At 38.4% G+C, this 24,689-nt stretch overlaps 1 protein-coding gene across 2 annotated transcripts in view; it reads right to left on the bottom strand.

Annotated features, from left to right (window-relative positions):
- The window catches only part of LOC123319555 (tachykinin-like peptides receptor 99D), a 709,883-nt gene that overhangs the window by 266,213 nt on the left and 418,981 nt on the right, over window positions 1–24,689 (bottom strand). The gene's annotated exons all lie outside the window — the stretch shown is intronic.

Raw genomic sequence — 24,689 nt, 5'->3', positions numbered from 1 at the left:
AAGTCATCAGAGTTGAGTTCTTGATATAGATATTTTTTGGTATTAAATTTTGAGATTTAGTTAGTATTTCATAGTTTCTATTGGTTTAGTGAAACTCAATTAAAAATTGAGGTAAGATGCCTTTATATTTTAAAATATATATATTTTTTTTGTTTTTACAATCTCCTCTGCCCAACAAAGATTTTTTTTTTCAAACGAAATTCGATTCATCCTTGCCGTTCAGGTTCATTTTCATTCGCTTCAAAATTAATTTTTTTATAGATTTCATTATTCAGATCATTTTCATATTCAAAATCTCACGCCATATAAAATAAATCTTCACTAAAGTGTTCCCTTCAATTCAATTCACTCATTAAAAATTTTTCATTCCATATTCATAATTCAATGTAACGGTTAAAATCAGTTCCAATTTTATTTGCTAGATTATTATTATTTTATTTTTGAAAAATGGCTGTCGATTCACATATGTAATTTTTTATACTTGAGTACACAACTTTTTATGCGAAACATGGACGGCAAGGACAATAATATGTTCTACTGAACGGTCTCTGAAAGAAATTAATTTTACAGTTTTTGGGTGAAGCCCAGATTTTCGATTTGAATATATATTTCCAAGTTGAACTCCGTTGACCAACATCCAACTTCGAAGAATCAATCACACCTGAAAACTGTGGTGATCAGAACCTGGAAATCCTTATATGGTGCTGTGTACAGTATCGTACCAAATCAGATGGTTCTTCCTGATAGGAGCACTTCACCTGGATTTTAATTGCTAAGGAAGTATTCTGTTATATATTTTGTTATTTCATTCGATATCCAATTTATATAATTTCGTATGCTCTATTTCATTTTGCATTTGAGACATTGCGCTTCGAAGCTATTCATAATAATTTTCATTGTTGAAATCCAATTGTAAGCAGCTATTTTTCAATATTTCACTCTTAACTTTTTATTCTAATTTGAGCAATTTTGTCGATCTTATTAATAAATCTCTGAAAGTGGATAAATTTGTTTTTGTGTGGGAACCAAAGCCTTCAAAATTGATTTCTATTTTGAAAATAGGTTCCGGGCTAGCTACAACCTATTAACCCCGACCACCTCTCCGACTGAAGCTAGTAACTAACAGATCTCTGAAGAGAGGAAAAACACTTAATTGGTTACAACAGTTCTTCCAGATGTTCAAAGATTTTCGAAATTTAATCGTTTAATAAAGAGTACAGCAACAGTTCTCAGGGCAGTGGAAATTTTTAGATATTCGATCTCAAAAATTAATTCGGCAAATATATCAAAGGAGAAAAATATTACGAATGAAGATATGAAAAAAGCTTTGGAATTATTCATCAAGAAATTACAGTTCGATTGTTTTGGGAAAGAAATTGAGGACTTGAAAAAAGGGAAGAAAATTGATAAGAAAAGTGTACTAAATTCGTTCTCCGTACAAGTAAAACATGATTTGTTATTCCTGCGGGGGCGGACCAATTTATCACCAGAGTTGAATGAAAATACCAAGGAACCGATTATTTTATCTGCAAAACACAGATTCACTCGCTTATTGATAGAACATTATCATGAAAAATATAACCATCAAGGAATCGAAACCATCTTGAATGAACTGCGACAGAAATACTGGATTTTAAATGCAAGATCAGCATTGAAATCAGTTCTGAAGACGTGTAATAAATGCAAACGAGAAAGATCTAAACCTGCGCCACCGTTGATGGGACAAATTCCAGACGTTAGATTAACAATAGGGAACAGAGCTTTCGTGAATACTGGAATGGACTATTTCGGTCCAATCATGGTCAAGATTGGAAGACGAACTGAAAAACGTTGGGGTTTGTTATTTACATGTCTTGCCGTGCGAGCCATTCATCTGGAGTTAGCACACACCATGACAAGTAGTTCTACTATACAAGCTATCATGAGTAATCTGCGATAATGGAACTAACTTGAAAGGTGCTTCTCGAGAATTGAAAAAAGAACTGGAGAAATTGAATATAAATGAGATAGAAGAAATATTATTATCGAAAGGTATCACGTTCAAGTTCAATCCACCTGCTGCGCCCCACATGGGTGGCGTGTGGGAAAGATTAGTTGGATCAGTAAAAAGAGTTATAGGCAAAATTTTATATCAGCAAAATTTAAGAGAAGAAACTTTGCTCACATTCCTCGCAGAAGCTGAATATATTGTGAACTCAAGACCCTTGACGAGATTATCTTCAGATCCAGACGATTTGGAATCAATTACACCAAATCATTTTCTTTTTGGATCTTCTGATGGTTTAGGACCCTCACTACCACAGATGATGGATGGAAGAATAATTCGAAAGGAATGGGAAAAATCACGAGCCCTGACAGAGTCATTTTGGAATCGTTGGGTTAAAGAATACCTGCCAACTCTTACGAAAAGAAGCAAATGGACAAACGATCAAAAACCAATTGAATTCGGAGATATAGTATTGATAGTAGATGATTCAATGCCTCGATTCAATTGGAAATTAGGAAAAGTTATCAGAACGCATCATGGCATCGACAACAGAGTTGTAGATGTGAAGACGGCCTCATTTTTGTGCGGGAGATGAGGCTTTGAGCTCGTATATGATGAAAACCTTATTCTAGAAGATCTAGACTTGATGGCACAAAGAATGTATTTAACTATAGATTGTGTCGTGCACGTCGGGTAGCAGAAAATGCATTCGGTTTTGTTGTGGTCGGAACTAGGAAATAGTAGCATATGAAAACAATATATAGTTGTCAATTAATAATTTATCAATTTGTCATAATTTTTGAAATAATAAGACGATAAGTTCAGTATAAGTATTTTGATCTGAACAGGTTTGCTAAGCCAAGTATTTAGAGTTTTTAATACACCAATAGCAATTTCGCCAGATGCATGTACAGACTTGATATTAGTTGCTTGTTCTTTGCACAATCTTTTAGGGGATGCATATTTAGAAGATAATAACGTTCCATTCTACGTTCGCGATGAAATGGAAAATCCAACAAAAAATATGTTAGATTTGACAGCTACAAGGGGTACTGCATAAGATGGCATACATGTACGGAATCAACTCTCAGAGTTTTTCAATTCTGAAATTGGTGCGATATCCTGGCAAAGTGAATATTGTTGAGTATTCGAATGAAATAACTAATAAATTCTTCTACTCACTTGTTTTATTCATTTCTGCTGCAATAGTATTCCACACAATGTCTTTTTATCTAATATTTTTATAATCCTGATCACCCAAATCATACAGCATTGGATGCTCTGACACCAAATTTATCAGATGTACATTTTCATCTTCGGTGAAATTTTCATTCACTGGAGGCCATATTCATTCAACTACAATTCGAAAACACGGCGACAGTAGAAGTTAAAGCGAGGCAGTGTCGCTGGCGTTCGACGACTCTCACTGCAGCGGCGTCACTAACGCTGTGTTCCAACAGTACTTTTAACAATTTCATTATACTTCTACTGTCGCACTGTCGCGGCGTCACTGCCGCCGCGTTCAGCTTATTCTTTACACAAATACATCATCATTACACTTATACGGGCAAACAGAGAGTTTTTTCTGAGGTTTTTATCTCTGTTTTTTTCATGTATCATACGAAGATATGTATGGTACCCCGTTGACATTTTTCCTCTGCTTACACTGAGATCTGGAACGAGAAACAGGTTTTTAGGATCTGTCTCTTGTTCCATTTCTTTACACCCGCTTCATTGTTATTTTCAGATTGTAAAAGTTTGTAACACTCTTTTTCAAAAGAATATATATATATATACTGCCGCCGCGTCACTGTCGCCATAGACGCCCGGCTCGAAAGTCTACCTTAACGGTCTCTTGGTAGATACAGTTGTCTTTAGTTCATTTGCCCAATGAGTATTTCGAAACGACAGTGAACTCTAAAAGAGTTCAATGTGAAACGATGACTTCATCGCTACCGATGGTGACAACTCGGTACGACTCTCTGCTTTTGCGTCTGTTACCTTGAATTGACCGATCAGATGGCACAACGCTATCTCTATGTCCTCAGTTTCCTGCGTAATCTCGTTCGTTGAAGGCCTAAATTTGTTAAGTTCTTTGATTTAACAAGTCGACTTTCTCAAGCACGCCCGATAACCTCAAATTCATTTTCATTTTGTATCGATTAGATCATTAATTCGAAGCCATCTATCTGCTTTTTCGGCATCAATTGCTTGCCTGAATTGATATTTGATCAGAACGTTTCATATTTTTCCTTTTAATTTAGTCAGTTGTAGTATTTGAATAACCTCATTTATCCATGGGGTGACTGGTTTAAAACATGTTCGGACACCTTGAGAAGGGCATACCTTACATTTTTCTTCTTCTTCTTCTAAGTGCGGTGCCCCACTGTACTGAACTGAGGCCTCGTGACACATTGTTCGTCCGCTTGTAGTTGGAGAGACTCTTTGACATGCTGTCACGTACCAGATTTTGCTCCGCCACAAAAGGAGATTTTTCCACCGATATTTGCATAATGATGCCTGATAACCGAAATATTTTTGAATAATACTGTCATAGGAGGTGCACCGATAACAGTATTTGTATGATAGATTGAAAGGGGCCCTCACCGATAATTATTAATTCATAGCTTTCCACCGGTCAATCCATGTTATTAGGGAAGATCGTATCTCTTATGTTTTCAGAAATATTTTATTTCAGTAATTCTTTCCGTTCTACCACAATTTCCTGTTTGCTCTGAAGAAGTTCTCATAACTTTTTCTACTTTCCTTCTCATCAATCTCTTCTGTCTTTTTCTGGGCCAATTAATTAAAAGTGTCATTCAATATTATCCAATAGAGAAATGAGTTTCCCATAGAGGGGAGAGTTTTTCCGAGTGGGGAGGGGAGACTTCTTCGAGGCTCTGGAAGGTGAAGAGAAAAGGCAATCTTTGATAGTGAGGTGATGAAGTGTGAAGTTCTTGAGCTGCGGACTTACGACGGTACAAAATCTAAGGCAAGTAATTCTTGACAATTATTGCTGCTTCATTGCACTCTTGCGGAATAATTCTAGACTTTTTGCTTGGCTGAAAATCCAAATTAACCGTAATCTAGCCACTCTTTGCTGTATAGAGTGTTTTCCGTTACCGTAGGGTGGCAGTTAGGTACCAGGAGGACGTTGGGCCCCCTTACTTTTCAGACACTTGAATATTTTACCGTTTCGTCCCGATATCCAACCGTTTGAATTATAGGTTAGAGGTTAGATTCGCCGAGCATAGAGTTGGGATTCCATAACCGTTAAATACCCTCACCGCCGGACTTTGTGGCCGCTGTTTGACAGTCGGCCATCTTGAAGTCACCGAGAGAGAGAGACCGAAGGACACCGTCAGAGATCGTAGACCAACCGCAGAGACAGAGATAGAGGGCGTACCCCGGTGAACTGGTGTACTACCGTACCAATTTTTACCGAGAGGTAGAGCTGCAGGCCCGTCTTTTAAATTTTGACTTGGTTGAATTCCGTTCAAATTTCTGATACCGTGCATATTCCTTCAGTTTATTTTTCCGAAACTGTTCATATTTCTCCGAACTTCATTCAATTGTGACTTGACTAAGTTCAGTTTATTTTTCCGAAACCGTTCATATTTCTCCGAACTTCATTCAATTGTGATTTGACTTAATTCAGTTTCTTTTCCGAAACCTTTCATATTTCTCCGAACTTCATTCAATTGTGACTTGACTTAATTTATTTTCTTTTTCCGAAACCTTTCATATTTCTCCGAAATTCATTCAATTGTGACTTGACTTAATTCAGTTTATTTTTCCGAAACCGTTCATATTTCTCCGAACTTCATTCAAGTGTGACTCGACTATATTCAGTTTCTTTTTCCGAAACCGTTCATATTTTTCCGAACTTTATTCAATTGTGACTTGACTTAATTCAGTTTATTTTTCCGAAACTGTTCATATTTCTCTGAACTTCATTCAATTGTGACTCGACTTAATTCAGTTTATTTTTCCGAACTGTTCATATTTCTCCGAACTTCATTCAATTGTGGCTTCTGAGTTTTATTTATTTCGTCGACCGTATTTTCCTGAAGTGGGACTGAGTTAACTGGGGGTTATTTTGCCAGCCGTCCTGCGCCGACCAGATCCAGCCGTTGACATCCACGACTTAGTGTACCTGTATATTTTCTTTTTGTGTACAGTTTATTTTAATAGAGATAAATAGTTGATCATTTATTTTGTTGCCAATTATTTTGCCAGTAAGAGTCTATTCATTAAATCAGTTTCATCTAAGAGTTTAGTTAGAAGGGGTAAGTACTTTTTCTGACGCCTAAAGACCGTTGAAAAGCAGTTACTCAGAAGACGCTACCGCCCTAGTCTTCATTGATACCCGTCTTCACTGATACTCGAGTCTACCCGGGCTCTCTAATTCTTTGGAGATTCTGTGAGAGACGTGTGGTTTCACTGATTGCCCCACTGGCATCCGAGTAAAGGTAAGAAGCGGCCAGAGTACGAAAAATGTCTGTCACAATGCTGACAAAAATGCCACAAGTCGATAGAGAGGTGTCCTTCTCACCATAGGAATTGTGGGTGTTGTGTTTCCCAGGTGTGTCATCATTAAGTCTTTAAGGTTGATACAGAAGAACAGAATGTGTTCAACCGTTTCATCCGTGCGCTCCTGCACCATCGGCACAGGAAACAGCTAGTCACTCCCATTCTATTTGAGTGTTCATTAAACAAACGGCCAGTCTTTGCTCCAGTCACTAGACTGTGTTTCTTCTTAATAGCTAAGAGTTTTTTGACCTCAGGCACAGGGGATGGTCTCTCAATGAGAAGCCTTGACTGTCTGAGACCACAACTTGTCATGGTCCATCCAGAGGAAAATTTCCTGTCTAGCCATCTATTGAATAAGTTCTTGACAGATATACGACAGATAGGCAGCGCCGGTCCCGGACCAACAAAAGCTGAGCGGACTCCCCGCTTTGCAAATATGTCTGCCTTCTCGTTCCCCGGAAGTCCTGCGTGCGCCGAGCACCAGATAACTTTCACAATTATCAAAGCCTAGCTCCCGCAGAGCCCCCCTGCATTATTCTACTAGGTGTGAGTTAACCCTTTCACAACAAATATAGATGTGTATAACGGAGTAGGTACCCTCTGCGGATATTCTCCAGTGTGCAGGCCAAAACAGCATACAGTTCAGCCTGCACTATGGAACAATCCTTCCTTAGGGAGATAGACAGATTGAAACGAGGTCCCACAATTTCCACTCCAGTCCCTGTGGGCATCACAGAGCCATCGGTGAACCAAGTGGGACCTTCAGGCTCAAGAAGCGTGTTTGGTGTATACCATAGGTCTCTGTCAGGGACAATTACCCTGTAGAAGCTGGTCCCCCCTATGGAGATAGAATGCGTTGGCATCCTTCACCATCTTAAGAGCCCTCGCGTGCCCCCTGAATAGTCCTCTATCGCACCATTGTCCCTGTTCCCAAACTCAAAGAGCTGTCTTCGTAGCCACCTGTGTAACTATAAGGTCCAAAGAAGGTAAGCCTAGCAGACATTCCAAAGCTGTCGTAGGGGTGGATCTCAGAGCGCCTGTGATGGTTAGACATGCGTTCCTCTGACTTCTAGTTATAATGGTGCGGCTGGAGTTCTTCCCCATGGAAGTCCACCAGAAATGCGTAGGTAAGGATAGGCCTCACCACCACAGTGTACAACTAGTGCATAATGTGTGGTTTGAAGCCTCATCCTTTACCAAGCACTTTACGAGTAGACGAAAAAATTACATTAGCCTTGCTCGATTGAGTCTCAATGCGTTTGTTCCACAATAACTTGTGGTCCAGTGTCACACCGAGATATCGAACTTGCTCGGATAGAGTTAGCCCAATCCCAAACAAGCTAGAAAGCTTGATGTTCTGTATCAGGGAACCCTCACTCCATGCTCATGTAATTCACACCCATAATAATAATAATGGAGCAAACCAGGAGACAGTGGAAGCTGAAAGATGACAAGACCATTCCTATTGTCATATCATCTACAGGCCTGATACCGAAGAAACTACTAGAGAACTTGAGGAAACTTCAGCTGGACGAAAATATCTATAGAGTCATGCAGAAGGCGGTACTGCTGGGAACGGCGAGAAATGTACGCAAGTACATGTTAAATTCAGAAGAACACCGTCTGCTCCGACAGAAAGTGCGGGTGGTGCAGGAATCCAACCTACAGCAGGGAGCCGAGGAGCTACCCGAACCCGACCACCACCACGAGCCCGAAAACCTGGAAAGGGCTCCAACAGAGCTTAATCCTTTTGATATCTGAGATATCTAGGATAAGTGAATTTTCCTCTGGAGAGGAGTGTGAAAGCCGCAAAGCTAAGGTCATAATGTCTGGCCTGCCTGGCAGCTATCAAGTAGATGGCCTGCCGGGTAGCCATCGTAACGACGTAGACGGTGCAGCCAGCCACGCCTGCTGTCCGCAGTCCCATTCCTTTATCCTCTCTCTTTCACATTCCAGCCGGTGCTGGACATGACAGCATGCGGGACGTCAGTGGCAGGATGTTGAGGAAGCGGGCTCCTGCTGCAAAAGGAGGTGCAGCTCCAGAGCAACAACAGCAACCAACGAGTCCAATTCAATTGACGACTCGAACCGCTGAAGGTGCTACGCAGGATATTCAGCCAGTGATCACCCAAGCGGGGTTAGTTAGAAAGCGCATGAAGTGGACAACGTCCATGAATGAGACTATTGTGCGCATATATAACTCCATCACGGGACTAGGGCAGAACACGAACAACTATAGGAAAAGGCTCCATGAGGAATTCTGCAACGCCTACCCAAATCTAAATGTCACTGAACAACGGGTGGCAGACCAGTATCGCGTAATTCTGAGAAATGAACTAATACCAATGGCCAGAATCGACGCAATTAAACAAGAACTTCAGAGTCCGCCAGTAACAGAGAGCGACACCAACACCTCTGATGAGGTTCACATGCCTGGGCAACAACAGCCAGAAGAAATTGACGCTGAAAGTCCATCTTGCAACCCAAATGAGGCAGAACACCAGGACGATAGGGAAGAGCTCCACCGACAAGTTGACTCTGAGATGAGGAGATACTTTGCCGAACTGGAAGGAACAGATTCTCTTCATCGAATAGCACCTCCCCGACTCAATACATCCAAGAAACTGTCACTCATAATCGACATCTTGAATAAGGACGTTTTACCTGAGTACCTACAGAATGGAAGTTCATTGGAATATCTTCATCTATAATAGTTTTTTACTGTGCAGCGCTAACGACGGCTAAAACCATAGGGGCAAAAATTCGCCGAACGAACTACGATGGTCCAAAATTACACAAATTATATGCGCCACCATGGCAGAAACGTCTTCAACACAAAACAGAGAGACAAAGAAGAGACATTGGACGACTGACGGAGTACTTGAACGGGAATCGCGGAAAGAAGGTTGTGAAAGCTGCCAAAGAAATCATCGATAGAAACAGAACACACACCGAACGAGAGACGGAGAATGCTACAGCACACCACTGCCTCGACACTCTGAAGCAAAAGCTAAGTCTGTATGCTGAACGCCTGAGAAGATATAAAAGCAATTATAGCCGGAAAAGAGACAATAATTCATTCGAAAAGTCGGAAGAAACTTTCTACCGCTCACTGACATCGTCTGATGGAGAAAATGGAAAGTTACCACCAAAGGAAGCCATTGAACAATTCTGGACCAAACAATTATCAACGAAACCTCAGTTCAATGGAGATACCGGATGGATTGAAGATGAAAAGTCTGAAGCTATAAAATATGAGCCGATGCAACATGACATGATCACAATTGAAGAAGTAAAATCATCTATCAGAGGACTACACAACTGGAAAACACCTGGGCCTGATGGATTACAGAACTTCTGGATCAAGAAACTTTGGATCATGCATGACAAATTGACTTCCGCAATAAATGATGTCATTGAAAATCCTGAAAGAATGCCAATATTCCTTACACATGGCACAACGTACGTGTTACCTAAAGACCAAAGGAATACAGAAGACCCATCCAAATACTGACCAATCACATGTCTTCCAACGATGTACAAATTAATCACATCGTGCATTTCAAATCGAATTCACAATCATTGTGAAAGGAATAACATCATCAAAATGCAACAGAAAGGATGCACCAAAGAGAGCCGAGGGTGTAAAGAACAGCTAATAATTGATTCAGTTATCTGCAATCAAGCGTTCTCCAAGCGAAGGAATCTTTACGCTGCGTACATAGACTATAAGAAAGCATTCGATTCCATACCTTACGAATGGCTCTTGACTATCTTGAACATTTACAAGGTGGATCCTAATATTGTTAAGTTCCTGAAAAACGCCATGTTAACCTGGCGTACTAGTCTTCATATGAAAGCAGCAGATGGCTCCATTACAACAGGACCTATTCCAATAAGTCGCGGAATTTTCCAAGGGGATTCGCTGAGCCCTCTGTGGTTCTGCATGGCCCTGAATCCCTTGTCTCATAGATTGAATTCTACGGACTACGGATTTTCCATCAAGAGCGGCAGTAGAACTATAATGAAACTGAATCATCTCCTTTACATGGACGACTTTAAACTCTTCGCATCTACCAAAAAACAAATGCAACTGATGCTGAAAATGGTGGAAGGATTCTCGGAAGACATCAAAATGAAGTTTGGATTAGAAAAGTGTCGACTACTGAACATAACGAGAGGGAAAATGGAAGATGGTACGTTCAAACTCAAGGAAGGTGCAGAAATTGAAGCATTAAAGGAAGGAGACACATAGAAGTATAAGGGCATAAAACAGGCAAGAAAAATCAATCAGAGCCAGATGATGAAAGAACTAACGGAGGAGTGGACCCGAAGATTGAGAAGGATAATGAGAACTGGCCTTAACAGCAAGAATCTGATAAAATCTATCAATACCTACGCTTGCTCGGCGCTGAGCTACTCATTCGGTATCATCTCTTGGACCACCACCGATTTAGCAGCCTTACAGAGAAAAATAGGGACGATGCTGACTAAACACAATAAACATCACCCCAAAAGCTCAATAGAACGGACCGAGCTGCCACGATATCTTGGGGGTAGAGGAATTGTTGATTCGTCCAACCGTATGACTCAGGAAATTGTTGAAGGTCTACGAAAATTTTTTCTGAGCAAGGCTACTTCATCAGAACTCCATCAAGTAGTTTGTGTTGCTGATACCTCTACACCTTTAAAGCTACAGCAGGACCACTTGGAAACCGTCGAACACTCTGCAGAAAGTAAAATGCAGAAACTGATTGGCAAACCTTTGCATGGGAGGCACCAGAACGAGGTCAACCATGATTGCGTCGAACTACTGGTTGACTTCCGGAAGGTTGTTTCCTGAGACAGAGGGCTTCATGCTCGACATCCAGGATCAGGTGATTCCAACAAAGAACTACATGAAATATATCGCCAAAGATGCCTCAGTGGCGGATGGTAGCTGTCGTTATGGCTGTGCGACACATGAAACTATCCCGCACATCACCGGGGGATGTCAGAAGTTCGCGGGCACGGAGTACAAAAATAGACATGATGCCGTTGCCAAGATTCTTCACCAAGAATTGGCACTAAAGTTCGAAAAAGGTTCCTTATTACAATTACCATCCGGATGCTGTATTGGAAAATGAACATCACAAGCTATACTGGGATCGCACGGTTCTCACAGACCGGAAAATAACCCACAATAGACCAGACCTCATATTGCTCAATAAGGATGAGGACAGTGCACTATTCATCGATGTGGCGATTCCAAATAATAACAATCTTCTAGATAGGCACACTGAAAAAATTTCAAAGTACAGAGATCTCGAGGAGCAAACCAGGAGACAGTGGAGGCTGGAAGATGTCAAGACCATCATTATTGTCATATCATCTACAGGAATGATACCGAAGAAACTACTAGAGAACTTGAGGAAACTTCAGCTGGACGAAAATATCTATAGGGTCATGTAGAAGGCGGTACTGCTAGGAACGACGAGAACTGTACGCAAGTACATGGGAAATTCAGAGGAATACCGTCTGCTCCGACAGGAGGTGCGGGTGGAGCAGGAGTCCAACCTACAGCAGGGAGCCGAGGAGCGGCCCGAACCCGACCACCACCACGAGCCCGAAAACCTGGAAGGGCTCCAACAGAGCTTAATCCTTTTGATATCGGAGATATCTGGGATAAGTGAATTTTCCTCTGGAGAGGAGTGTGAAAGCCGCAAGGCTAAAGTTATAATAATAATAATCTTTATTTGATCAAATATCAACAGATGTAGATCATGTCAATACATTTGAATACTACCTACAATGAAACAAAATCTCCCTCACTCAGAAAATCCCCAACACTATAATAACATTTTCTAACCAAAAACATTTTCAATCTTTTTTTTTGAATTGCAATAGGCATTCATTTAAAATTTTGAGGAAATTTATTCCATACTGTGATTATAAAATATACAGCATTCCTTTGTATATAACTAAAATTTGTTAATTTTTTCCTCTGGTATTGTATTCATGACTTAACAGTAATTCTTCAAAATCATTGAAGTTGTTGCTTACATACATAACACATTCATAAATAAGCAGACTGTACAATGTCAATAAGTTATTACCAATAAATATATTTCTACAGATCGCATTGTATTTCATTTTGAAGATAGTTCTCAAGCATCTCTTCTGCATTATGAATATTCTCTCAGCCTCAACAGAATTACCCCAGAAAATTATTCCGTACCTGAGTTTGGATTGAACGTAGGCATAATAAGCTGTCAGGGCCGTCTCTTCACTAATTGTATCGGTCAATACCCGCAAAGCATAGCAATATCCTGCAATGCCTGTAGACAGATTTTCAATTTGTGTTTTCCAACTCAAGTCCCCATCGATATATATCCCCAGGAAAGTTACTGCATCCTCTGTCTTGATTGTTTTACCATGATATGTCAAGCTTATGGCATCTTTATTTCTGTCCCTAAAGACAAGCAATTTTGTTTTATCGATGTTTATTACCAATTCGTTTCTTTTAAACCACTCTTCAAGATTTTCCAAGTCACATTCAAGCTGATCCTTGCATTCAGTCACAGTCTTACGAGACAAAATCATTGATACATCATCAGCAAACATAACCATATCACTGGATGTTACATGAATTAAATCATTGGTATAGATTATGTAGAGTAGAGGACCCAATATTGAGTCTCTCAACATGTAAGTGATCTGATATTACCTGTTTGCCATTTCTTCATCTCTCTGTGGTTCTTTGAGTTCTTCTTGTTAAATATGATCTGAAGAGATCTAGTGCAACTCCTCTTATTCCATATTTTTCCATTTTTTCTAGTAGGATGTTATGATTCACACTGTCAAATGCTTTTGTCAAAACAAGGCAAAGAGCTGCTGTCACTTGATTTTTATTCAATGATTTTAAGATGGAATTTAGTGCCTGATACATTGCATTTATTGTAGATTTTCCCTGCCTGAAACCACATTGCTGCTTAACCAAGATGTCATTTATTTCAAAAAAATGTAAGACCTTATCAAAAATTATTCTCTCGAAAATCTTGTTGATATCAATCAACAAATCAATATTATCTATATTGATATGGGGCGATAGTTATCATAGATGTTTTTATTTCCCTTCTTGTGAATTGGTTTAACCTAAGCTTCTTTGAGTGCTTGTGGATATTCGCCTACTTGCAATATTCGATGGATTATATGAGATAAGGGTTTCACAAGTATTGATGCACAGGTTTTTGATAGGTCAACAGGTATCTCATCATATCCAACTGTTTTCTTGTTTTTTAAGCGCAATATATAACCTAGCATTTCCTCTTCCAATACTGGCCCCAGAAAAATGCCACTATCGAGTGGTCTAACAGTCTCTGTGTCCGTCTTATTGCTCATATCAGGTCTTGAAGCAGACTTCAGAAAGAAAGCGTTCATCTCGTTTAATAAATCCTCCTCTGATTTTTCTGGAAACATCTTGAATAATGATTTGTCTTTATCTCTTTCATTTTTGGTTGTCTTATTGATCAATGTTCAAGTGGCTTTGGTCTTATTCTCAGAATTTGCTATGAATGTTGTTAGTGCAACTTTCATACTGTCCTTTGTTAAATTCAAATTATGCATCAGGCTTCTTCAATAAGGCACTTTGCGCATGCTTGGTTGCGCGAGAGAAGAATCGATTCATTCAATCGATAGATACGGTCACCGACACCTTTGCGAATTTTCCACGAGTTTTTTCACGAGATTTTCAATTACTTTTTCAAAATATTGAGATTGTGTGCTGGAGGTGAAACTTCGAGCAGAAAGGGGATCCCCAGGACCACATCACCGCCATCGAGGGTAAGTGTCAGAAGGGTTTCGATGCATATTTTCATTTTTTTGTGTTAGCGATATTTCCAAATTTCAAATACAGTCCACTAAATTTCACAGAAGCGCTAACATTTTGGTCCTTCGGGCCGGATTGACTAGTAGTCATTTCATATTTTTCCAATTTCCTTTACATTTCGAATTTTCCAGTAAGTCACCATTGAATTCCATTCATAATTTTCACAGCGCAATAAACGCTTATCGCGCTCTTCCTCATAAAAACCTGACACCGTATGCTCTCGATAAGATCGATTCAGTCTTCGTTCTAGCAGATTCAACATATTCCTATATATTCGTCAATTCATTTCCATATTTCCGATTTCGTTGAAATAAAAATAATAATTTCATATTGCTATATACAATTTCGAATTGAACACCTACATATCTTAATCTTTGTATATCTGACATAAATAGATTGAGTTATAATGAGTAATTTAAAGAAGATGGAAAACAAAAGAAAAATATATACCAGCCGAATTTCCGAATTTTATACCATAGCTGTTCAGAGTTCAACTGACATCTCTAAAAGAGGGCAGTTGAAAACTAGGTATGAAGATATTTCAAAGATTTTTGATCGCTTTTCCGAATATCATAATGAAATTATCATGTTAATAGAAGGAGAAGAAGAATTCGAGTTACAAGAAAAGATTCGAAAGGATACTGAATATTTTTATTACGAAGGTCTTTCCATCTATCATAGTTTCAATAAAACTGATGCTCCCATTACGTCTTCACTCAGTGTTGAGGCTACTGCAAAACTTCCACCACTTAATATACCTTGCTTTGCCGGAGATCCGAAAACTTGGTCAACCTTTCATGATCTCTTCGAGAAATTGATTCATGAAAATTCCAATCTTTCTAATGTTGAGAAGTTTAGATATCTTCTATCTTTTTTAAAAGACGAACCTTTAAAATTACTGAATGGTATCGCTATTGATAATGATAATTACAACACAGCATTCAAAAAACTTACAGACAGATATCAAAATAAAAGACTTATAGCTTTCAATGCACTGGATTCCATTTTTTCTGTTTCATTAAAAAACAATTCCGCCAAAGATTTTCGTGTGTTACTCAATACATTTTCCGAATCGTTAGCAGTGCTTAATGCTTTAAATTTCAATACCGATGCATGGGATTTTCTACTTTTTTATACTCTTCTAGGAAAGTTAGACATAGAAACACGTACCAATTTCGAAATTCAAACTGATTCCAGTAAAATTCCAGAATACATAGAACTTTATACTTTCGTGGAAATCAAATGTAAGGCTTTAGAATCTGTTCAACATTTAAATATTCCTAAAAATAAAGTTGCTTCATCGAGCAAGAAAAGTATTTTAACAGAAATATTGATAAGATTGGTAACACCTTCTCGTTACAAACAAATGTTCAGAGCGATTCCAGAGTTAAGTGCTATTTTTGTAAAGGGTCACATACTTTAAACAAGTGTTCTGAATTCTCTTCAAAATCGCCGAAAGATAGATTTTCATTCGTAAAACAGAATAAACTCTGTTTGAATTGCTTACATCATTCTCATAGCCTTCAAAATTGCACTTCTTCATTCAAATGTCGTACATGTAACAGTCGTCATCATTCGTTGATACACGTTTCAAAGAATAACCCAGAATTATCGAAACCAAAAGTTGAAAATAATAACTCTTCGACTTCCAGCATAGAGAACAATTCAATTTCTTCCACTCTATCGGGTAATACGTATTCGAACTGTAGTACTGTATTGTTAGCTACTGCAGCGGTAGATATACGTGATAGGTATGGAGCATTTCAACAAGTGCGAATTCTTATCGACTCAGGAAGTCAATCAAACTTTATTGGTGAGAAATGTTTTCGCAATCTCGGGTTGAAAAGACATCAGTATTCGACAGCAATTTTTGGTTTGAACGAAATGTCTTCAATTTCCTCAAAAGGCATAACATCGTGCGAGATTAAGCCTAGAAATTCTGAAGGCCCAGTATTTTCTTTCGATGCTATTGTTATTCCGAATCTTTGCTCCAATATTCCTTCTTTCACAATTAAAAAACAACAGTGGGAACATTTACAGGGATTACCTCTTGCAGATGAGAATTATTTTCTTTCCAGATCAATAGACATTTTAATTGGCGCTGAATTATTTACTCACATTTTACTAAATGGTCGTGTTGTGGGTAAATTAGGTCAACCTACTGCTCTTGAAACTATTTTTGGTTGGGTTCTTTTAGGTAAAATTGATAGCTTTCATTCCGATTCGTCAATAAAGACATTTACAGTTCAATCTGATGCCCTTGTTGACATCTGTATTCCTAAAATTTGGGAAATAGAACAAATTCCTGAAAGGCAGTTTTTCTCCGTTGAAGACGAAAAATGTGAAACTTTCTTCAAAGAAACTTTTACTCGGGATTCATCTGGTAGATTCATTGTTTCACTTCCTTTCAGAAACTCAAAACCAAATTTAGGTGATACTTACACTCAGGCGCGTCGCAGATTTCTATTACTCGAGAAACGCCTGATTAAAAATCCGTCATTGTATTCATCTTATTCTAACTTCATGAAAGAATACCTTGAAACCGGACATATGTCTCCTGTAACATTGAAAGACCAAGTTGAGGGTTATATTTGCTACTTACCACATCACTGTGTCCTAAAGCCAGAAAGTGTAAGCACGAAGCTACGTGTAGTTTGGGACGGATCGGCAAAAGGTTCAAAGGGGGTCAGTTTGAATGATACATTACTTCAGGGTCCAAAATTACAAAAAGATATTGTTTCATTACTTTTACTCTTTCGTCTAGACGCAATAGTCTTTGTGGCTGACATTAAACAAATGTTCAGGCAAGTTTTGATTTCACCCTCCGATCGAAACTTTCAGAGAATTTTGTGGCGTTTCGATCCCAACGATCCTATTTCAGAGTTTATATTAAATACAGTCACTTTCGGTCTCAACTGTAGCCCATATTTAGCAATGCGAGCACTTTTAGAACTAGCTAAAATAGAGGAGAAAAACTTTCCGAAGGCCAGTCACATAATTCAACATCAAATTTACATAGACGATATTCTTGGAAGTGCCTCGTCTGAGTCTGAGGCTATTTCACTTCAGAAAGATTTGATAGATCTACTTAGTCGGGGAGGTTTCGAGTTGAAGAAGTGGGCTAGCAATTCTCCTAAATTACTTTCGTCCGTTTCGCCTTCCGACTGTCAGGTTGTTTTATCCTTTGATAAGGATGACCCTCCTTTTCTCAAGGTACTAGGTCTTCAATGGTATCCGTCTCTTGACACATTTTCATATAGTTGTCAAACATCCACTAATGAATGTACTAAGAGAGGCATTCTTTCAGATATTGGTAGGGTTTTCGATCCTTTGGGGTTTTTGTCACCTATTTTATTGAAGGCCAAATATATAATGCAGTGTGTTTGGTCTATGAAAAAGGACTGGGATGAGTCGCTTCCTCTTTCGATTCAAAATCCATGGGAGCAATTGAAGTCAGAGTTATCAGAGCTTTCCAAATTGAGTTTACCAAGACGAATTCTTGTTGATGATTTCGAACGATGTGAATTGCATGGTTTTTGCGATGCTTCGACATTAGGTTATGCAGCTGTAATTTATCTCAGGGTACAAAAGGCCGACTCTATTAATGTATTCCTTCTTTGTTCCAAAAGTAGAGTTGCACCTTTGAAGACACTTACCCTTCCTAAACTTGAGCTTTCAGCAGGAAAGCTGTTGGCGGATCTAGTCAAATTCGTCACAGATACGTTTTCAGATCGGCTTCTTTTCGATCAAATTACTTGCTGGACCGATTCACAGGTAGTACTTTCGTGGCTCAATGGTTCACCGAGCCGTTGGAAGACTTTTGTAGCCAACCGTGTACATCATATACAGGAGTTAGTCCCTCCAGAATCATGGAGTTATATTCCTTCGTCCTTAAATGCGGCTGACTGTGCGTCTCGAGGAATGAATCCCTCTCAGCTGCTTTACTTTAGGACGTGGTGGAATGGGCCGGAATTCCTATCGCTCGAAAAGGGTAAATGGCCGATTTTTCAGTTCCAGGATAAAACCGGTCATGAAGAGGTAGTTTCCGCTGAAGAGAGGGTGCTTTCTTTTTATGTAGATGTTCCAACAGACGACTTGAAGAAGTTGATGAATAGGTTTTCCTCCCTTGAAAAAATTCAGCGAATTCTAAGTTACTGCTTAAGATTCTTAAAAAATTCGAGAACTTCAACACTCAAGCCAACTAGTTTTAATTCAGTTCAAGAAATGCACGAATCTCTAATGTGTTTGATAAAATATACTCAGAACTCTGTCTTCTCAGATATTATAGAAAAACTTAAAAAAGACTGCTTGTTACTGAAACCATACCGCAGGCTTTCACTTTTTCTCGATTCCTTGGGTTTCCTCAGGGTGGGCGGTCGTCTTAAAAAATCGGACTTCATTTCTTATTCAGCGAAACATCCCCTTTTGCTACCAAGTTCACATAGACTTACGACCTTAATCATAGAATCTACTCATAAACAATACTTACATCCGGGAATGAAAACTTTACATAACTTACTTCTCCAACAATATTGGATATTGTCTGCTCGTCGAGCGGTTAATAGGGTTATCTCAAACTGTTTTCGTTGTTTTCGAGTTCGTCCAAATGTATTTAAGCCTCCTAAAATGGCTGATCTCCCGACATTCTCACAACTGAAACCTTTTTCACATGTTGCGGTTGATTTTTGTGGACCTTTTTTCGTTACGCCGCATCGCATGAAAGGCGCAAAATGTTTCAAGTCTTACGTCTGTGTTTTCGTTTGTACTGCCACTAAGGCAATTCACTTAGAATTAACTCAAGACCTTTCTACAGATAGTTTCATCGCTGCGTTTCGGCGATTCATTTCTCGTCGCGGTACGATTCAAGCGTGTTATTCGGATAACGGCCGAAACTTCGTTGGAGCCCAAAACGAATTTTTTGACTTGGCGCAGAAAACTGCTCAGAGTTTGACTTTCGAGTGGCATTTCAGCCCTCCCACGGGATCTCACTTCAATGGCCTTGCCGAAGCCGGTGTCAAAATGGTCAAATCCCATTTAATTCGCGTCGTAGGTGATCAACGATTGTCCTACGAAGAGTTCACAACTTTGATCTGTCAGATTGAGTCAATTCTTAATTCTAGACCTCTATGTTCTCAGAGCTCAGATCCTAACGATTTGATTCCGCTTACGCCAGGGCATTTCTTAACACTGGAACCGCTGAATTCTGCTCTACCGGACGCGGATCTTTCTCACTTGAATCTTAATCGACTGTCACGATGGCAGCTTATACAAAAAATGCAGCGTGATTTTTGGAAAAGGTATTTTCTAGAGTATGTGAATACTCTACAACAGCGATTCAAGTGGTCTGATCCAGCCAAAGAAATTGAGGTGAACGACCTTGTTTTGATAAAAAGCGATGTCGTTCCTCCACTCAAATGGCCAATGGGGAGAGTTGTTGAGGTGTTTCCGGGAGAAGATGGGCATATTCGGGTGGTTACGTTAAAAACAGCGGCTGGAATATTCCGTAGGCCGACTGTAAAACTTTGTCCACTTCCAAAAAATTAATTCAATTCATTCATTAATTCATTTGAAATAACCATTATTTTTTTTTTTTTTTTCAAAGTAGAAAAATTTGTTTTTTATTCGATTTGAAACGGTGGTTTTATCCATTATCCTTCGGCTTCAAAATTAAACTTTAATTTATTATACAATGGTGACTTACATAATGGTCTCGAGTGACAAAAGTTTTCTTTATTTTTGTTTCTTTTTGTTTTCTCCAGAAAACCCTATGAGGGTTTTGGTGGCCGGCTATGTTAATGCAACTTTCATACTGTCCTTTGTTAAATTCAAATTATGCATCAGGCTTCTTCAATAAGGCACTTTGCGCATGCTTGGTTGCGCGAGAGAAGAATCGATTCATTCAATCGATAGATACGGTCACCGACACCTTTGCGAATTTTCCACGAGTTTTTTCACGAGATTTTCAATTACTTTTTCAAAATATTGAGATTGTGTGCTGGAGGTGAAACTTCGAGCAGAAAGGGGATCCCCAGGACCACATCACCGCCATCGAGGGTAAGTGTCAGAAGGGTTTCGATGCATATTTTCATTTTTTTGTGTTAGCGATATTTCCAAATTTCAAATACAGTCCACTAAATTTCACAGAAGCGCTAACAAATGTCATCTCTGCATTCTTTTTGGATTGTCTTACTACTTGCTTCAATATATTAGAGTATTTCTTGTAGAACTCCTGTGATATTAAACCGTCCAACATTTTTTCATAAATATCTCTTTTATGTTTGCTTGACTTCTTTATTCCCGAAGTGATCCACATCCTTTTGAGTCCTTTTTTTAGGTTGCATTTTTTCAATGGAAATATTTGGTTAATTCTCGACTTCAATGTATCGGAGAAATGTCCATTAGCTCTATTTGGATTCATCTGCAACATAACGTTGTCCCAGGTGCACCCTTGAAGACTATGAAAGAAATCTTGGAGCTTTGATTTTGAGAAGAATCTTTTCTCAATGATCTCCATCACGTTTTGTTCTATTGGTGTTACGGTCTCCACTGTTATGTGCTGACCCATATGATCTGTTAAGGCCGATGTGAAATTTTTATTGTTTCTAAATTTGGTTGTATTTATGAATATATTGTCAATTAGATATTTTATTGTTTCTGTTATTCTAGTTTGCTTAAAAATTGTTTGTTCATAGTTGAAAGATGTTAAGAGGTCTAGAAATGCGGCCTTCTAGCAGTCATCATTCAGTAGGTTAATGTTGAAGTCACCACATACTATCACATCATAGTTGGCAAAATTACAATGCACCGCATCAAGCACTTCTTCAAATGTGGTCATAAAGGTTGATAAGTTTCCCAGGCCAGTTCGGTAGATAGACATGACAACCAGCTTTCTTATTTTATTCATGATGCATGATATTTCAAACTCGCATTCCACACTCATATCTTTTATAAATGGTACATCCTAAAAATCCTGCAGAGTATCTCTTACCAAAATACATGAACCCCCATGCACAGACGTCACCCTCGAGCAACATGACACAATGTGATAATGTCCTATTTTGACAAAATGCTCTTCTTCCTCACTGAGCCAGTGCTCAGTCAAACACACAAGGTCTGGGATTTCTTCTAATGATTCTATAAATATTTCCAATTCAAGAATTTTATTCCTGACAGATTGTATATTTTGATGTATTATATTTATGCTTCCATTCAATTGAGATATCGTCTTATATGGAGAAAATGGTTTAAACTAATGCCTTTTTCCCACTTACTAGGATCCATGATTGTTTCTTTCGATTCAATTGGTACGTATAACTTGAAAGAGCTTTCATACGAGTCCTTCCTTCCTTTTTTTCAGCTATGAAAATTTTCATAGCTTCACATTTGATATCAATTTTAAATATTTCCATTATGTATTTTTTGAGTTCTTCCGGATTGGTATTTGGTTTCAGACCTGTTATGAATAGGCAGCTTAATTTTTTGCAGCTAATGAATTAGTTGTTTCTACTACACCTTTTATAGGTTGCGGTCTTTGAAATAGTGGTAAATTTTTTTTCCTGCGATATTCTACCTTTTTCCAACCACCGTCTTGATCCATTTTGTTTTATCCATTATATTCACCTCGCATACCTCTTCACTTATTGCGGAATTGAATGATCTTAATCTTCTGTTATTTATTTGTTGTTGTTGTACTCGTTGTTTGAGGTTACTTGATTTATCTATGTTCTGTGACACCGTGTTATCCGACGTTGACATTGTGCATGAAGTACTTTCGTTTGACAGAGGTGGTTCATTTGTCACCATTGAAGGTTTCTTCATCATCCGTAGATTTCTTCAATCATCAGGCACAGTGCTGTTTGCTTGGAAATGATGCTTTCCAACCGGTGCTATAGGTGGCGCACAAGTTCCAAAACTAAGTTTCGATTTCATGTCGTTTATGTAAGTAAAAAATTGTTTTGATGCAGAATTGAGTTCTTGTCCTGATACATGATAAGTTTTCCATTTCCAATTTTGAAATTTTAGCTTCGCTCACCCAGGTTTCGTGAATATTCACGTCTTCCTTTTCATCAACATTTGTCTCATCTTGTTGACAGCATATTATCACTGTATCACTTTTGTATATTATATTTTTCATCCGTTTAACACATCCTTCATGGTTAAAAGTATCACAATTTTTGCAAACCAACACTTTACATGGTCTTAAGCAACATTTGAAAAATTTTTTAGTAATCTATTCGCTACAATTCGACATTTCATCGCCATCGCGTTCTTTAACGTCTACATCACTCGACGCCATCTTGAATACCTGCTATAACTTGCACCTCAGTGGAGGGAATATCTTGAGAAACCGTAGAATAGTTGGCTGTTGAACTAACCCTTTCATCTCATCATCACACCTGCCTCACAAATCGGTGCAGAGCCCTCCGATTAATTGTTTGTTGAAGATTCCGACCTGAAGAGACCTAGAAACTGACCGAACCAACAACGAGAGGCCCAACCTTGAAAGGACCGAAGAGACCGAACCATCATTAAGATAAGTTTTTGTATGTCTTTGAGAAACCATTTCTTGTCAGTCATCTCTCGATCGAAGTAGTTAAGACTCATTGCTTGAATTGTTAACTTTCAGTAGACTTTATTTGAACTTGACCAAATATACATGAATGTGAATTGTGAATAAACAAATGTAAGGAAATGTTGTTTCACTAGTGTTTAAGGTGTCATGACGCCCTCTTTTATGTTATATTAATTAAAGATTATAGAGTAGAAAAATAGGAAACGCCCTCATATCGCTAGTACTAAAAACCGACTACATTTTGGCCAGTGAAAACACGAGTGACAATGAGATGGCGCTAAAAACGCACTGTCAATACAGAAAAAAAATTTTATAACAGTTTTCTGTTTTTAATTGGGGGGCGTGAAATTCGAATTCTATTCCTTGCATTAAATTTCAATATCGTCTTTGTTGCTATCAGAAAACAAACATCCTGAGCGACAAAACAAAAGTATGGTTTTGTTTTCTGATCAGGATGTTAGTTTTCATCTAAACATTGTTTGTAATCAATTAATATCAACGTAAAACGCTATTGGATGTGCTATATGTTTATATTTGCAATTCATAAAAAATTTACAAAAATTGAAATTGTGGGCAATAAATGAAGCTTCAACTAGGACACTAAAGTATATGGTGATCTGCTGTACGTCGAAGGTGTTTTTTCTGTACAATAGGTTGTTCTGAATTAATGAACTTAGTTGAATTTGTAAAATATACATATATCAGAAATTAATATGAACCAATATTCAATATACCACCATAGCATACTGTAACCAGTCCGGCCCTTGCGGTCGGACCTTTCGAGAAACAGAGCGGTCGAGAAATTCCAGAATAACCGCGAATCTACCTGAATGTTTCCGGCGCCTATATAAGCCCAGCGGAGGAGCAGGTAGGCAAGTAAAAGTACAAGTACAGTTACAGAGCAAGTGACTAGTGGAAATAAACAAGAGTGGAAATAAATAGTAGTGTAATAGTTAGCTTGTGAGTTATATGTGTATTAAGTGTAAATAAATAATTTGGACGTTTTAATCAAACGAAGAAAACGTTACATTGGTGTCAAGTGTGCGGTTCAACATCGCTCGAATTAAATAAATAATTTTGGATATTTGGAGTTCATGCCAGTGACCACAAGATTACAGAACGCAATGGAGACTCAAGCTGTAATGGACCTTTTGAGTAAGATGAACGAAAGAATGGAAGAAAATTCTCGAAAATTAAATGAGAAAATGGACGAGAATTCTTGTAAGTTGAATGAACAAATGGTCCAAAATGAAGAAAATTCTCGAAAATTGAATGAACAATTGGAAGAAAATTCTAGAAGATTGAATGAGAAAATTGATGAGAAATTGAACGAGAAAATGGACCAGATTAGGGAAAATTGTAACGATGTGGTGAGTCAACTTACAGATAAATTGGATAAAAAACTGGAAACCATAAATGAAAAATTTGAAAAAGTAGACGAGAAGTTTGATATAGTGAACGAAAAATTTGACGAAGTTTATGAAAGAGTTGATGAAAAGTTTGACAAAGTTTATGAAAGAGTTGACGAAAAGTTTGACAAAGTTTATGACGACGTTAATGGAAAATTGGAAGAAATGGCAGGAATAATTGAACATCATTCCAAATTGATAGATTCCTTGAAAAGAACGTCAAACAGAACAGATATCCTGGCTTCAACACCCTACAGCACTGCGAAAGCGGAAAATGACGGCGAAGGTAGTAGAATGAAGATCAAGCCTCCAACTTTTGAT

This window comes from Coccinella septempunctata, chromosome 8, assembly GCF_907165205.1.
Source record: "Coccinella septempunctata chromosome 8, icCocSept1.1, whole genome shotgun sequence".
NCBI classification, from domain to species: Eukaryota; Metazoa; Arthropoda; class Insecta; order Coleoptera; family Coccinellidae; genus Coccinella; species Coccinella septempunctata.
Note: the sequence above shows the minus strand (reverse complement) of the source record. Positions and strands in the feature narration are given on the sequence as shown.